The sequence below is a fragment of the Phascolarctos cinereus genome, unplaced genomic scaffold (genome assembly GCF_003287225.1).
Source record: "Phascolarctos cinereus isolate Bilbo 61053 unplaced genomic scaffold, phaCin_HiC Scaffold_4;HRSCAF=312, whole genome shotgun sequence".
Taxonomy (NCBI): domain Eukaryota; kingdom Metazoa; phylum Chordata; class Mammalia; order Diprotodontia; family Phascolarctidae; genus Phascolarctos; species Phascolarctos cinereus.
Window position 1 is genome coordinate 109,445,189 of NW_027555847.1, and position 16,695 is coordinate 109,461,883.

The window sequence follows — 16,695 nt, forward strand, 5'->3', positions numbered from 1 at the left end:
GCTCATTTATTGATATGCTTCATCCCAGTGACTTAAGCTTAGGTCCGAGATACTAAGAAAATAATGGCCTCCTATCTCCTTCTCCTTCTTTCTCTCCCTCTCCCAAGGGTGCACAGCCCAGATGTTCCAGAAGCAGGGCTTGAATCCAGGGCTTCACCGAGTTCTTACAAGGCCAGCTGTCTACTATACCACACTGACTCTTATGGTTAAGAACCACCTTAACTTTTGTTAGGTGCAAAATAAACATATAATCTCCTTTTGTGGTTCTCTCCCTCCTGGGATTGGACACCATGTATGTCTGTGGTATTTTCTCTCACTTGTATAGTTCGCTATCTTTCTTTTTTTAAGAGGGAGAAAATAATTAGAGATCCTGGGGTAATTAAAGCTACAGAGTCAGTTAACAAGTATTTATTCATTTATTTTCTGTCAGGCACTGTGCATGCAAAGAAAGGCAAAAAAAAAAAGATTCCTGCCCTCAGGGAGCTTACAGTCTGATGGAGACACCATGGGAAAAGCTATATACAAACAAGATTCATACAGGATAAATTGTAACTAACTTAGAGGGAAGGTACTAGCATTAAGGGGGATAAAGGAAAGACTTTTTGAAGGTGAGATTTTATCTAGGACTGAAAGGAAGCCAGAGTGCAAGACGAATCAGACGTGACTGGGAAGGAACAAGCATTTATTAAACACCCACTATGGGCCAGACGCTTTACAAATATTAGATCGATTGGAAGACCTACGTATGCATCCTGGATTTACTTACTGCCTGGGTAACCCAGGACAAGTCACTTAACTTTGGGTCTCAGCGTCCTCATATGAAAAGTGAGGGAATAGTGCTGATATAGACTAATAGTCTAATCCAGTTCTAAATATTGTGTCCTGAAGACCTTGCATGCATCCTATGTATGTCTAGAATACCGCAAGATTACCACTGGACTGTAGGCTACTCTCACATCTACCTTTCTGACTTTCTTTCATAACTCTGATCTTTCTTATTATGGTTATCATTGTTGTCATTCCAGTTAGTAATATTTATATAACACCTTGAGGCTCAAAAAGCACTTTCTCCACATCAGTCATGTGAGGCAGGTCGTTTACACCACTTATCATTTATTATCCTAATTTTACAGATTAGAAAAGCCGATGTGACTTAAATTACAGTGATTAAATGTGATGCCTGGGTCTTAAGCTCAGGTATTACTCCAAGATCAGAGTCCTTCCCACTATACCATGCCCCAGTTTTGACTTGAATTGCTTAATGTGTAGGCCTGTAAGTCTGGAAAGTGTGTGTGGGGAGACAGGGGCTCCCCCTGGGTGGGGTTGGTAGTCTATCTGCTACTCAGATTCGCTGAAGTGGGGAGATAATTTGTTGTTGTCGTTCTGTCGTTTTTCAATCATGTCTGACTCTTTGTGACCCCCATTTGCGGTTACGTGGCAAAGATATTGGAGTGGTTTGCCATTTCCTTCACCAGCTCATTTTAGAGGAAACTAAGGCAAATAGGATAAAGTGACTTGCTCAGGGTCACACAGCTAGTAAGTGTCTGAGGTCAAATTTGAACTGAGGTCTTCTTAACTCCAGGCCCTGTGCTCTATCCACTGCACCATGGAGATGCCCTGGAAGATAATAAAGATTACTAAAAAATTCAAAATTGTAACTTATCAAATCCCTCCATGTACAAGGCACTCTGGGTGCTAGAGCTTCAGAAACATGTAAGACACAGACAGTACTTTTGATAGAATTACAATCCAAATTAGGGCAAATACCTATATGTAAATAAACAGTGACACATGGGAAAGTATGATCATCTTTGAGTAACTTTGAGCTGAGGGAGGTGGGTTCAGGGAAGGCTCAGCAGAGGGTATGATACCTGAGCCGGACCTTCAAAAAAGAAGGCACTTCAACAGGAAGAGATGAGGGGAGGTCAGGGGGCATAGCTGGGGAAGTCCGTCCCAGGCAAAGAATCTGCAGTAAACAAAAGAATGGAGAAGGGAAGACAAAAAGAGGAATGAAGAGTAGCTCAGTTTTGGCTCGGTCATAGATTATGTGAAGCAGAGTAATATGAGATGAAGATGGAAAAGCAGGCTGACGTCAGATTGTCAGAGGCTTCACATACTCTATTCAGTAGGCGATGGGGAGCCACTGAGTATTTTTGACTACAAGAGAGATGATGTAATTAGAGTGGTACACTTAAGAAGACTATGTGGTCAGCAAAATGAAGGATGCATTGGAGGATTAGACTGAAGGCAGGAAGAATATTACAAGGCTATTACAGTAGTCTAGAAAAGATGGCAAGGGGGCTTGAACCAGGTTGTAGCAACAGGTGAAAAAAGGACAGATGGAAGAAGTGATAATGAATAAAATCAACAAGATCTGACAATTGGTCAAGATAGAGAGTGAGGAAAGAGACAAATTAACGATACCTCTTTCCACCATGCTGATCATCTACAAACATTAACAGACATTAACTTAATTGTTGGTACTCTAAATATGATATTCTTTTCCAAGACCAATGAGTCTTCATCAACATCTGTCCTTTTGCCCATTTTCCATTTTTCAGCCATCATTAGCTCATTTTTAAAAAGGGGTTAAATTGGAGAATGGGGAGCTGCAGCTGCTGAACGTGGTATTACATGGACAGATGTGATTGACTATTTTCCTTATAACAGCAAAGGGCTTTGTTTAGAGGGCATTTATGGAAATGGTTGTGATATAAAAAACAAAGAAATAAAACTTTTAAATAAAGAAAGCATCTTGTAACTAACTTGCCACTAACTAGTTATGACCTTGGAAAAGCCATAATATCTGGGCCTCAGTTTCTTCATTTTTTAAAATGTGAAGTTTGAACTAGGTGTTCAGTAAGTCTCCTTCCAGCTGTAATAATGTGTGACTCTTAGATTGCAACAGAAATTGTCACATATTTGTTATTAAATAATTAGAGTCCATCTGAATACACCTGAAAGAAAATATACCTGAAAGAAAAACTTGGTACCAGATGTAGATCATATAAAAACCAAGGCAGCCGCAAAGACTTTGCATCTGATGAACTGGATGATGTGAAGAGTGTCTGAGCACTACTTAATGAGAATTTCTGGAAGAAAACATCCATCTTAATCTGATACATTACAGAGAAAACAACTTGCTAAAGAACAATAATGGAAAAGAAAAGAATGCTGTTCTTTTACTGTAATCTGTTAGAGGAGATGAAATCAGTGCTTTGAAGTGAAGCATTTAATAAGAAAACATTGAAAACAGTGTTGATGTGAGGAAGCTTGTTTATCTACAAAATAAGGTCATGTGTGACCAAGCTATGTTACAGACTGTGTTTCCATGGCCTTAATGTTTGGGTTGGAAATGGCTTGCAGTCTGAATCTTTTTTTTCTTTAAAGCTAGAGACAAATGATAGTCTCTTCCAACTATTTGGAACAATTTAAGAAAGCTGCTGATGTGATGTTTTTTATGAATTAAATTTCTATCAGTTTCCATCATTACTTTATATAGTAAAATCATGTTAGCATCACATCTGTTTAAGGTTGTATTTATTACTCATCCTCCCAGGAATGGATTACTATACAAATTTTCCCACATACCAGCTATTCCATGTTCTTTTTGAGCCTTATTAAATTTCCTGATGAAGGAGATTCATTTCCATGTACTTTCTGTCTATTTTTGCCTCCTCATATGCTCATGTGATATTCGACATTGTTCAAATAAGATTGGATTAGCCAATCACAGTTTCTCGAGTTTATATTTTACAGTCACAGCTTGCAATTCTAGTTCACCCACAGGTGAGATGGCTCTGTATTTGGCTCCATAGCCAGGAGATCACAATATGGAGCCCCTTAATTAGAAACAGTTAAGGTAAGCAGTGATCAGTAATAAGTAGAATAGAGTTTTCATACCACTCTCTTAGGCTATGAAGCTGTTCATGTTATATCTCTTCTTAGGGAAAACCATCCTTGTAGGTTTTACCTGTGGGTGGTCTTGAGAGCTCAGAGCAGCCTTTGAAGATAATAATAATACTAATAATAATGCATTCCATCTCTTGATTTTCTCCAATTCATCCTGTGTATATCTTGTTTGTATGGGATTGTTTTTATATCATCTTCCTCGTTAGACTGGAAACTCTATAAAATCTGAAACTGTATCTTTGTGTCCCAAGCCCTTAGCAAAGTGCCTGGCATGTAGTAGGTATTTAATAAATGCTTATTAACTGGCATAATAATAGTGCTTTTTAAATACAGGGGTTTAAGGTTTACAAAGTGCTTTTTACATGTTAATTCATTTGGTCCTCAGAACAACCCTGTGACGTGGGTGCTATTCCAGGAGGAAACTGAGGAACAGAGGGGGTTAGTGACTTGCCCAAGGTCACATAGCTCATATATATCTGAGGCAGCATTCAAACTTAGCTCTTCCCAATTCCATGTTCCATGTTCTATCTACTATATTGCTTTTGATTTCATCTCATACTTGGGTTTGAGAGGTTGTGGCTATCCAGGGTGGGGAACCACATAAGGCCCTCTAGGTCTTCAAAGGTGTTCTGTGAAGTTTGAATTCAGTCCAAGGGCCGCATCTGAGGATCTAGAGGGCCACCCTTGGTGTCACCTGACTCAGGAAAACCTGAACGGAAGTAATTATTTTCTTTGACACATGTTGGCTATTTGATTCTGGACAATTCACTTAACCACTCAACCAGACTCCTGTCTAAAGACCACAAGAACAATTGTAGATCTACATTGGAAGAGAGAGTCCCCTCCCCATGTAGTTGCCTAGATGTTAACTCTTCATTCGGGAAGAGCATGTAGAACACAGAATCATAGAAACTGGGTCTGAAAGGACCTCGGAAGTCACCTGTTTTTATTGATCCATGCCTGAAATCAGAAGGCCATCTACAACATTCTAGACCAGGGACTTCACAACTTCTACTCATTACTTATTGAGGCAACCCATTCCATCTTTGAACAACTCTAATTATTAAGAAAGTCTTCCCCAGAAAGAGCCACATATGCCTCCTTCTAACTTACATTATTCCTTACAGCAAGAATTTTGGCCCATTTTTCTTTATCCATTCTGCTAAAGACTGGGGCTTTTTCTACCAAAAGGATCTTTTTACCTTCTTAGGACTCTTGGAAAGCTGAATAAAGAAATAATTTTGTGTGTGAGGCAGAGAGATATTTAAGGGAGACTAGAAAGGACAGGAACTTTTGAAAAAATTAAACAAAAAGAGCCCAAACCTGTAAATTCATCAAAAATGACATCTATAAATTGAGAGTATTATTCTTAACAGCAATCCTAAAGATATGACACAGGAGCATTTCTGAAATGAGATTAGAAATCTATTACTTATCTTAGATCCAGCTATTTGTGTTATATGTATGTTTGTGTTTAAAACAATGCTTAGCCCAGTGCCTAGTATACAGTAGGCACTATATAAGTGCTTATTCCCTTCTCTTCTCCCATTAGACTATAAACTCCTTGAGAGCAGGGACTGTTTTTTACCTCCCTTTGTATTCCCAGTACTTAGCACACTACTCATTATATGTGTTGTTTAGTCATTCAGTCGTATCTGATTCTTTGTAACCCTATGGACCATACTGTTCATAGGGTTTTCTTGTCAAGGATACTATGGTGGTTTGCTATTTCTGTCTCCAGTGGATTAAGGCAAACAGAGGTTAAGTGACATGCCCAGGGTCACGCAGCCAGTAAGCGTCTGAGGCTGAATTTGAACTCAGGTCTTCCTGTCTCCAGGCCCAGCACTCTATTCATTGAGCTGCCTAGCTGCATTCGCCTGTAACATAGTGGGTAAATAAGTGCTTGTTGATAAACTGATTTTCATTAAGGAGTTGATCATGTTTTCTAGATGCTTAACGCAAACACACTTCAGAATACAAAGAACTGAGAGATGTTACAAACTCTGTTTTATAGATGGGGAAACTGAGGCACACAATAAGTCACTGGGAAGTAAAAACTTAAACGCCATCTCTTGGCTGCTAAATTCTCTGTACTCTCTCAAACAGAACATTTTTGATGGACCAACAGGTATTTTAAGTATTTTCCTTCTCCAAATTCTCAAATACATTGGAGAAATATCTATCTCCTCCTTTCTCTGTAATCATTCATTACAATTAATCTAAGTTGGGAAGAATTTTAATGTTTGTTTGTGTTTCTATAGCCATCATGTATATTGTTCTCTTGGTTCTACTGTTTTTGCTGTGAACCACTTCATAAAAGTCTTCTCATGTTTCTCTGAATTCGTTCTGTTTGTTTCCCATGGTACAAATAACATTTTATCATGTCTCTCTACTACAGTACTTTTTAGCCATTTCCTAATTGATGGGCATCCTCTTTGTTTCCAGTTTTTTGCTACCATGAACAGTGCTACCATGAATGCTTGCAACATATGGGAACTTCTTTTTGTTAATGACGTCCTTTGAGGTATATGCCCAGTTTTAGGATGGCTAGATGAAAGCTCATGAATAATAACTTTTCTTACCTAACTCTTATTTGGTTTTACAAACAGCAAGATTAGCTTTTTTTTTTTTTAAATTGGTTCCACACCATATTTTCCCTTATGTTGATGAATGATTTGAGGCTTGGAGTTATTAAATCTGCTTAGTGAGGGGGTAATCCTGCTCTGGCTGAAAAAACTGCAAAATATTCTGCTACTTATAACCTGGGTACACGTGGGCACACTGATGTTAACTAACAATAATTAAACTAAATTCAAGTAAGGTTGAATTGAATTATGATTATTATTATGATTGTTGAAATATTTCCTTAAAATGAAGACAGATTTGTTTAAGTTGATTAATATCAGTTTTATGTGTGATGGTCTTATGGTGTTTAAATATTGCATATGATATGACTAAGACTTTTAAGTGTCTTTTTAGTTCTATATTCTATTGTAAATCCACCCATGTTTTAAGAGCCTTGCCTGACTTCCATATTTTTATATGTTTTTGTTTCTCCCTCTTCTCATTTCTAAATCTTAATTTGCAGAACATATGAGCAGGCACCTGGGTGAGCAGAACAACCATGTTAAAAGTAAGCACAACTTGCTGTGTTAAAACAGATTGAAAACATTCAGGAGATATTTTGTTCCCTATTCCTGGAATGTCTTCCTCCTCCCTTTTGAACTGTTGCATTCCTATTCATTTTTTGAAGTCTAATTCAAATGCCTCCTCCTTCAAGAAGCCTTCCTGGATGTTCTGCCTCCTAATAACAACCTTTCTCTCTAAAGTCTCACTTAGGACTTCATGCAGTTCTCTGAAGTACTTCTCTAATACTGTGCATTATATGGGTCTATGTATGTACAATCTGTCCTAATACAATTACTGTTAAACTCTGTGAGGACAAGGATGCATCATGGAACAGTGAAAAGAGTCTCTGGAGTCAGAGAATCTAGATTAAAATCCTGCCTCTGATCCCTGTGTGACCTTGGGAAAGTCCCTGGGATTCCTTGGACATCACTTTCCTTATCTTTACAATGAGGAAGTTGGATTAGATAATCTTACAAACTAAATTCTTGAGTAAGCTTTGGAAGAAGGATGGCCCATGGTCAGTGGTTTTTGAACGGATAATCTATCCCATACTTGACACCTTTCTTTCCTTGTAAGAAAGGAGATAGTGGAAAGTATGCTGGAGCAGTCAGGACATCTGAATTTGACTCAGCTTGGCTGTGTGACCTGGGGTAGATCTTTAATTTCTGTTTCTTTAGCTGTAAAATGAAGGGGTTGGACTAAATGATTCCTAAGGTCCAGGCAAGCTCTGACAAATATTTCTATCTGTGAAAAGAGGCTGTGGACTTAGCTGCTTAGAGTGCAAAGGGATTTAAGGGTCTATATGGGTGATGTAATCAGAGAGAGAATGGAGGATGTAGTTGGAATGCATGAGGCCTAATACAGTGACCTGTACCTGGGATAAAACCTGTAGTCCTAGAATTTCAAAACATGAAGACATCATAGGATCACGAGCTAGGATTATAGCATCATAAATTTTAGAGCCTGGAAAGAAAATACTAAAAATTGCACTAATTAGTAAGATAAAAATAAAAAGTAATAGTAATTAACCCTCAGTTTCCTCATCTGTAAAATGAGCTGGAGAAGGAAAGGGCAAACCAGTATCTTTGCCTTAAAAACCCCAATGGGGTCAGGAAGAGTTGCACACGATTGACCTAAACAACAATAACAATAATTGCTGACTACACAGGGCTCTTTCAAGTTTCCCAAGAATGTTACATTTTTTATCTCATTTGAGCCTCCTATCAGCCCTGTTAGGTCTTCATATCATCCCCATTTTGGCAATAAAGAAACAGACTTGGGAGGTTCAAATGGTTTTCTCATGATAATCCAGTAAGAAATGTTGGAGACAAGTTTTAAGTCTGGGTATTTCTGACTTTGGCTCCAGCCCTCTACCCATTATGGCGTACTGGCTCCCTAAAGATTTGAGATATCGCCTAGTCTAATCTCTCCATTTTACAGGTGAAGAAACCGAGGCCAAGAGAAGTACTCACTCACTTTAGCAGATGTGGGACAGGAGACTGATTCTCTTTTTACTCATGATTTTTGGGTGGTCCTAAATAAGAGAATAGCCAGTTTTCTTCTAGTGTCAGAGTTATAGGCTTCCTCCAGGTGTTCCCATAACAATAAACCAACTTGTACATTGCCTTTATACTCATGGAGAAGACATTTCTATTGGTAGTAGTGTGAACTGCTTCTCTTTCTCTTTCTACTCCTGACCATCCATGATGGGCGAGGTAAAGAAATCAGAGGAAGAGTGGAGGAGGAAGAAAGATGGAATGCAGAGCAGCAGCTGGGTCAGAAAAAAGGCCTATTTATTTTATGTTCTAAACTTTAAAAAGTCACTGCAGAATTAGTCTGTTGTCTTCAAAGCACATAAAACAAAGTACAACAAAGCAGTATTGAGTTATCTTTCTCCTCCACCATCTCTTTGGGTTGGGGGTGGAGTTGAGGGAAGGGTTTATTTGGAAATACCACTCTCAACAGTGAAGGAGGGGGTGCACTGTATGTAGAGTTTTGGGCCCCAGATCCACAAAATGAATGAAGGCGTGTCTTATTTTCATGTTTTGTTTTTTTTTTAAATTGTGAGATTAGAATTAGAATTTTCAAGGACATAAGTCAAAAACAGAATTTGTGTCTGCATGGCCGAAGATCTAGGCAGAACTTTGATAAGGCTCTTGTATCTGGAAGAAGGCACTATGGATTAATTCGTGTTGCTGTTATCTAGGTGTTGACAAGTGTAGGGATCATTCTGGTGGGTTTGACAGCTTCCATGGTCTCCCCATTCAGAACTTGAAAGTTGGTCATATGACTTTTGGAGTGGGACAGAATTTCATGCTTGTGTGAGGAAGAAAAAGGAAGGTTAAGTATGTCCCTCAAGTCAACTTGCACTAATCTAGTCACAACATTGAATTCTTATAGAAGAATTACCTATCCCTAGCCTTACTCAGTGCATGGTTTCTTGGGAACAAGAACTTGTGCTAATCATTGGTATAATGCAATTCTGACCCTTCAACTTATATCTTTAAAAAATAACACATCTACTTGAAGATGAGATGATGCAAGGAAGAAGTATCCCATTGATAACTTTCTAACTTTTCTAGTTAAATGACTATGAGGAAGATACTTCACTTCTCACTTTCCTCATCTGTAAAATGGGGATAATAATGCCTATACCCTCTACTTAGCTGGGTTGTTGTGGTTAAAGCATTTTGTAAACCTTAAAACCTTAAGTGTGACTTGCTATTCATAATTTTAAAATATATCATTTACTAAGGAATTTAAAACAAATTTCATAAGATGGTAATAAGGTTGTATCACTATTATTAAGGGAACATTCAAATTGATTAAGTCACAGATCCATTTTAGTATGAATTTAATGGATGGGAACACAGGGTCAGGAAGTTAGTTATTTTTTTAATTTAGTGGTCCTAAAAAAAAAGGATTCATCTATTTGGCATTCCCTCAACAACTTTCATTTTCATTCTGCCCTTTAAGAACTCCCCTGATAACATGGTACAGTTCTTGGAGAGAAAATGTGAACTATGCCACACTTTCTTTATTTCAGAAATAGAATTGTCTTCAGTTATTCCTAAGATGATAAAGCATTGAGTCATAAAATCATAAATCTAGAGTTGGAAGGGACCTTAGAGGTCATTTAATTCAAACCCCTAATTTTATAGTTGAGGATACTGAAGCTTCCAGACATCCAGTGACTTGCCTAGGTCACACAGCTAGTAAAGCAGGAATAAGATTTGAACCCAGGTCCTCTGACTTCAGAGCCAGCTCATGTAACTGATTTGTATAAAATACTAGATATTTCCTCAACACAAGATAATATTAAGATAGAATTACCAAACCCGTCTTCATTTTATGGTTTATTGAAAAGATGCGATCATTATTGAAATGATGATCTCACTGGAAAATACTGAAGAATTTAACTCCTTTGTTATTGAAAAATGTCCATGATAGAGTTACCTATAGGAGCACAAACTTCCCATTTCCTGAAGGGGTTCTGAAAGTCTTCTGAGAAGCCATTTTTCTCAAAGTCATGTCCATTTCAGTTCATTTATAAACTCTGAGGCGCAGGCTTCCATTTTCAACAGCTTTATCGAAGAAACCGATTTGATTTTAGCCTTGGGCTTATGTCTCAGCTGGAGGTGAAGTTTAAAATTAGGCAGAGAGGATAGGGAATAAAGGAATTCATTTTGGGGATTTTTTTAAAAGATCTGTGCTAGGAAACAATAGAGCCAGAGTCTGAACTTGTGTCAATAATCTAGTCAGTAGTTGGGATTTTTATTGTGCTGTCATCAGATCTTTCCAAGTAGATCATATGAAGCCAAAGGCTTTAAACTATTCAATATTTTGACTGTAGCTAAGTAGTGTTGTGAGGAGAATGTGAAGACTTCTTCCCTTGCATTGACATCAATCCCCATGATCTATACTTGATTTCATATTCGGGGGGAAAATGTTAAAGAAAATTGAAGGCAAAGTTGTTTAACTGTATGAATCATCAAGGTAAGAGAGGGAAGTTGAAATGTTCTATTTTTTTGTTTGTTTCTTTTCAGTGTGTGGGCTCTGGATCTCCCAGGTACCAAAGAGCTGACTTGGAGCTGAAATTTTTTTTGTTAGGCTCATAAGATTATAGAATTGTGAAGCTAGAAAGAGAGCTTAGAAATAATGGAGCCCAATGCCACCTTTCCAAAAATGAGAAAACTAAGCCCTCAGAAACTTGTTCAGCAGATTGGTGGAAAACAGAGAAAAGGATGCTAAGAATCACAGAATTTTAGACCATCTGGGAACACTAACTTACCTATTGGTATTCTAAATACAAGACCCTCATCCAATGACTGATGATTAGATGTATTACTTTGTTGTTGTTCAGTCTTGTCTGACTCTTCGTGACCCCATTTGGGGTTTTCTTGGCAAAGACACTGGAGTCATTTGCCATTTCCTTCTCCAGCTCATTTTACAGATGAGTAAACTGAAGCAAACAGGGTGAAGGGATTTGCCCAGGGTCACACAGCTAATAAGTGTCTGAGGTCAGATTTGAACTCAGGAAGACGAGTCTTCCTGATTCTAGGCCTAGCACTCTATCCATTGTGCCACCTAGTTGTCCTAGATATATTACTAGAGGAACTGAATAGTATAGATAGTGCCATTTCCCCCATGCATTGGTATAGGCAGCTCTCAATGAGGAAACTCCCTCTACCAATCAAGATTGTACCTGCTTTACAATACAATAGTCTTAGAAAGTTGCCTAGAAAACTAAGAGGTTAAGAAACTGACCCAGTGTCACATAGCCACCAGTATGTGTCAATGGTACAACTTCACCCAGATCTTCTTGATGCTGAGGCCAGCTCTCTAAGCAGAAAACAAGAAGAAAATGCAACCAAGTGGAAGGATGGTTCATGAGTTTTCCTATTTGTTTTCTTCTCCCTTGTAAGGATGCTCTTGGTTTTCATTTGGACTAAATTTCATTTTATAAAAATGTGGGGAAGGAAGAAACACAGGAGGAGTAAATGAAAAAGAATTTATTAAGCAATCCCAGTGTACTGTGCTAAGTGCTGGAGATACAAATATTTTTCTTGATAAAAATTTTAATGCAACTTTTGTATCTTAAAAAAGCTCAACAGAATTTCATAGTCTTAATTGTTAAATATTGAGAAATGTTCGGAAGACTAATGTTAAGTGAATATAGATTCTACTCCAAAAACTCCAGTTAAAGTGAATATTTAAATCTTACTAAATTGGAACACATTTCCTCTGATGGAAAAAAAATATATCATGCTAGCATACTTCCTCCAACACAAATACATTTCTAGAAAACCTTCCTTTTCCAACATTGTTCTTTTGATTTGTATACATCCATTTAAATAGTCACAAAAAATGTAGGTATATGTAATAGCTACATTATTCTTGAATTAGTTATATACTGAGATTTTCTTGCTCAAAATATTACATAGAAATACAAAATGAATAATAATCTTGTTTCAAAGACAGTTGAAGATACAAATATTTTTTTTAAAAAGAGGCAATCCTTAAAATGTCCATTCCTTTTGACCTAGAGATTCCATTACTAGGCTTATATACCAAGGAGGCCATTAATAAGAAGAAAAGTCCCTATTTCAACAAAATATTTATAGCAGCATTTTCCAAAGAATTAGAAACAGAATAGATGCCCTTCATTTGGGGATTGGCTGAACAAATTATGGTATATAAATGTAATGGAACATTACTGGGCTTTGAGAAATGAACTCGAAGGATATGTATCTCATGTAGAGAAGCATGGAAAGAGCTACATGAGCTGATGTAGAGTGAAGTGAGCAGAACCAAGAAAACAATATACTCAATGACTACAACAAAATAATTGAAAAGAAAAATAACAAAAAAGTAAATGTGACAAAATTATAAGAACATATATGAAAAATAAGAGATGTGAGAAGACACTCCTACGCTCATGCCCTTGCAGAGGTGGGACCTCCACAAGTGTTGAACATTGCACAAATTTTCATATTTTTTAAGTGTAATGATCAGTTATGTTGCTTTCCCCCCCCTCTTTTTGTCTTTAAAAATATACTATTTGTTATACAAGATGGCTCTCTGGAATGTTCAAGGAGAGTGATACTGGGGGAAACTGTGGTGATTTAAAAAGAGAACCTAATGATGTCAATAAAGACTTTTAAAAAAGAGACAGTTGGGGCAGCTAGGTGACACAGTGGATAGAGCACCAGCCCTGAAGTCAGGAGGACCTGAGTTCAAATCCAGCCTCAGACCAAACACTTGACACTTACCAGCTGTGTGACCTTGGGCAAGTCACTTTAAAATTGCCTTAAAAAAAAGAGACAGTTGCTGCCCTCAAAGGGCATACATTCTAATGAGGGGAAGACAATGCATATAAAGGAACATAGACCAAGTTGGGGTCTTTTGTTCTGAGGAGGTGAATAGTTGGATGTCTTGTGAAACTAAAGCATGGTCTGGAATCCAGGGACAACCAGTAGATATAGTGGGATAAGTGGGCTACTTGGGCCCTAGAGCAGAATGAGTAGATAAACATTCTCAGGGATATGAGAGAAAGCATGGTGTTGTGCTTGCTTTGGCCGGACATCTATTAAAGTTGGGTTGATACAGAGGAAATTAGCATGGCCCCTGCGAAAGGATGACACGCAAATTTGTAAAGAGAAAACATGGAGTAATGGGAGGAGTGTAAGACCTGAAATCAGAAAACTCAAATACCGTAATGGTTCTGTGATGTTATCAATTTGAATATTTCCTCCAATAAAGCTAATCATATTTCATCCATGTCTTACTATCCCAGGGAATTCTAGTCATGTCTTCTCATAAGTTCACTGTAAGGACTCCACGACCAATGTTCTTTCCTCCGAAATCTGGAGAATAAATGAATGAATGAAAAAATTATTTATTAAGCATTTACTACATATCAAGCATTGTGCTACATTCTGGGTATATGAAATTTAAAAAGCTAGTTAGACTCTGTGCCCTCAGAAGCTCATCTTCTAATTAGGAGAGACAACACTTTATAAATTACTTTTATAACCAACAAACAATAACACATTAATATTCTTTAAGTCTTACATTTTCTACATCTTTAGTCAATTATTTGACAGTAAAGATATAATCTATTGGGGAACTTATGAAAGACAATCTTTTCCCTGTTTATCAAAGATGCCCTCAGTACACGTATAGATGATTTTCAGAATTCTATGTAGATTGAAAAGTAGGTATATTGATAATAAATGTTGTTTTTTTTCTCAGTTGACTTTTTTGTATTAATAAGTTCTGAGACTTTTCCCCTCATGTCTTTGACAGCTTTAGCCTCCTACATATACATTTTGAATTCCTTCTTCCTCACTCAGCCAATTACGTCACATGCTATAACACATGTTCTAGTCTAGATTTTGTCCTCTTTAGTGCCATTTCTCTTTCCTCAATATGATTATCTAGGACTGTGATGTTCAAAATACAAGCGTGATATCTCTACTGTGTTCGATGGTAGAAAAAAAAATTTGCTATAAAAAAGTTTGCAGATCTTTTGCATTTTTCTTCTTTTTGTCGTCCTTCCATTTTCACCTGGAAATGCCCTGAAGATGACTGCTTAGTTGAATCTCTTGCCAGGCTTTCTGATACTGCTCTCTACTGCTTTTCTCTGTGTTATGAGGTATTACTATTGATCATTTTCTATCATTTTCCTCTAAAATATTTTTACAAACAAGCTTATGGGTAGCTAGGGAGCATAGTGGAGAGAGTGAGGGGCCTGGAGTCAGAAAGACTCATCTTCCTGAGTTCAAATCTTACCTCAGACACTTAATAGCGGCGTGACCCTGGGCAAGTCACGTTTGCCTCACTTCCTCATCCGAAAAATGAGCTGGAAAAAGAAATAGTGAACCACTCCAGTATCTGTGCCAAGAAAACTTCAAATGGGGTCACAAAGAGTCAGACACAACCGAAAAATGACTGAACCACACAATTATATTCTACGCTCATATTGCCTTTGGCTGCCAACTCTCAGGTTATCATGTGTTTGTTGATGAAGGTCTTTTTTATTCTCTTTTGGTCTTCTTACTGTGGTAATTGACATATTGTTAAACATCTTTAAGACTTATTATTATCATTTTGTTTGTTCAGCTGTTTTCAGTCGTGTCTGACTCTTCATGACCTTATCTGGGGTTTTTCTTGGGAAAGATACTGGAATGGTTTGCCATTTCCTCCAGCTCATTTGACAGATGAGGAAACTGAGGCGAACAGGGTTAAGTGTCTTGCCCAGGGTCACACAGCTAGAGTTATTATAATCTACATCTATTTCCTTTCTTCCATCCTTTACCCATTATTTATTAGCAATAACTTTTTGAATAGGTCAAGATTGAGTTTTCTCAGTCGCAAGGCATAACATCTTCTTTGTATTCTTCCTTCTAGCTTCACATTAAGTTTTGCATTTGCTCTAACAAATCAATGTATTGACCCTATGCGAACAGCACGTTCCAGCTAAAAGAGTTAGCCTAGGAGTAGGACTTTATGTAAGGAGAGTAAAAAACCCTGAGGTTAAATCCTGGTTATGCCCCTAACTGCCTTTGTGGTATTAGGCACATCCCTTCCTCCCTCTAGGCCTCAGTTTTCTCATCCATGAGATGAAGAAAGCTGCTTAGATGACCTTTAACATGTCTCCTAGCTCTAATGGTCCCGTGAGACCAGAAAGCACTTGTTGGCAGACAAATGCCACAAATGTCATGATACAGTCCCAGGTTTTCTGGCTAAGGTAATTTCCTTCACCCTGTGTATGCTCCTGCCTTAAGAAATCTGGCAATAGAAGAGCCTGACATAGTAATTATGAGATCAGTCTCTGCCATTGTTCTTTCATAAGAACTGTTCTTCTGCAAGGCACTGAGTAGCCATCTATCACCCATTTCAATCAGAGCCTTTGGGATTTTGTTATTAATATGTTGTACTTGCTTGGGGCCTGTCAAAACGTTTTCCAATGTTATTTGCACAGACCTTCTATCTTTTGGCAAAACCTTCTACTTTGCAAAGGGGTACATTAAAATGTGTCACTACTTTGCAGACAATGCTGCTTTTCTCTTTGCTGTCTTCGTTATTTTTCTTCTCACAATTTTAAAGACAGTTATCACCACATATACTGAGGGCCCTCTGACCAAGTCATTTATAAAAAAGATTTTATCCAGCACCAAACTACTACTTAGATAGGAACAGTTGAAAAAATAGTTTCTGATTGTCATATTTCCTGAAAGCTTATATCCATTAAACTAAAGGAAAAACCCTGCAATTCAGAAACTCCTGCAAGAAGGAATGAACTTTGATTTTCATACCCGCTTTGTCTCAGATTTCTAAATCATGTACCGTAAGGAAAGCTGAGACTCTGTCTCTGATTTCAGGCAAATTTCTTGTCAGGAAACTCCAAGAAAATTTTGAGATCTGAACATTATCAGTCCATCTCCAAGTGCAAAAACAAGACCATTCTGTTTCTTTAAGTGCTGTGTCATCCTTGTTTGGGCAGTTGAAAATTCTGCCAGCTGTATCAAAAATGGCCTTTCGTCATTAGCGATATGAAAGGTTACGAGTACAGGGCAATCACAGTGACAGGTGAGTGGAGAGGGAGGTCATTTCGGTATCAGGTCATAATAGATCCAGTGGCCAGAGACC

At 37.7% G+C, this 16,695-nt stretch overlaps 1 non-coding gene across 1 annotated transcript; it reads left to right on the plus strand.

Annotated features, from left to right (window-relative positions):
• The first annotated feature begins 13,608 nt into the window (after positions 1-13,608).
• Positions 13,609-13,713, plus strand: LOC144457269 (U6 spliceosomal RNA). Its single transcript, XR_013486590.1, has one exon. It is a non-coding gene; the product is annotated as a U6 spliceosomal RNA (small nuclear RNA).
• Positions 13,714-16,695: the final 2,982 nt, after the last annotated feature.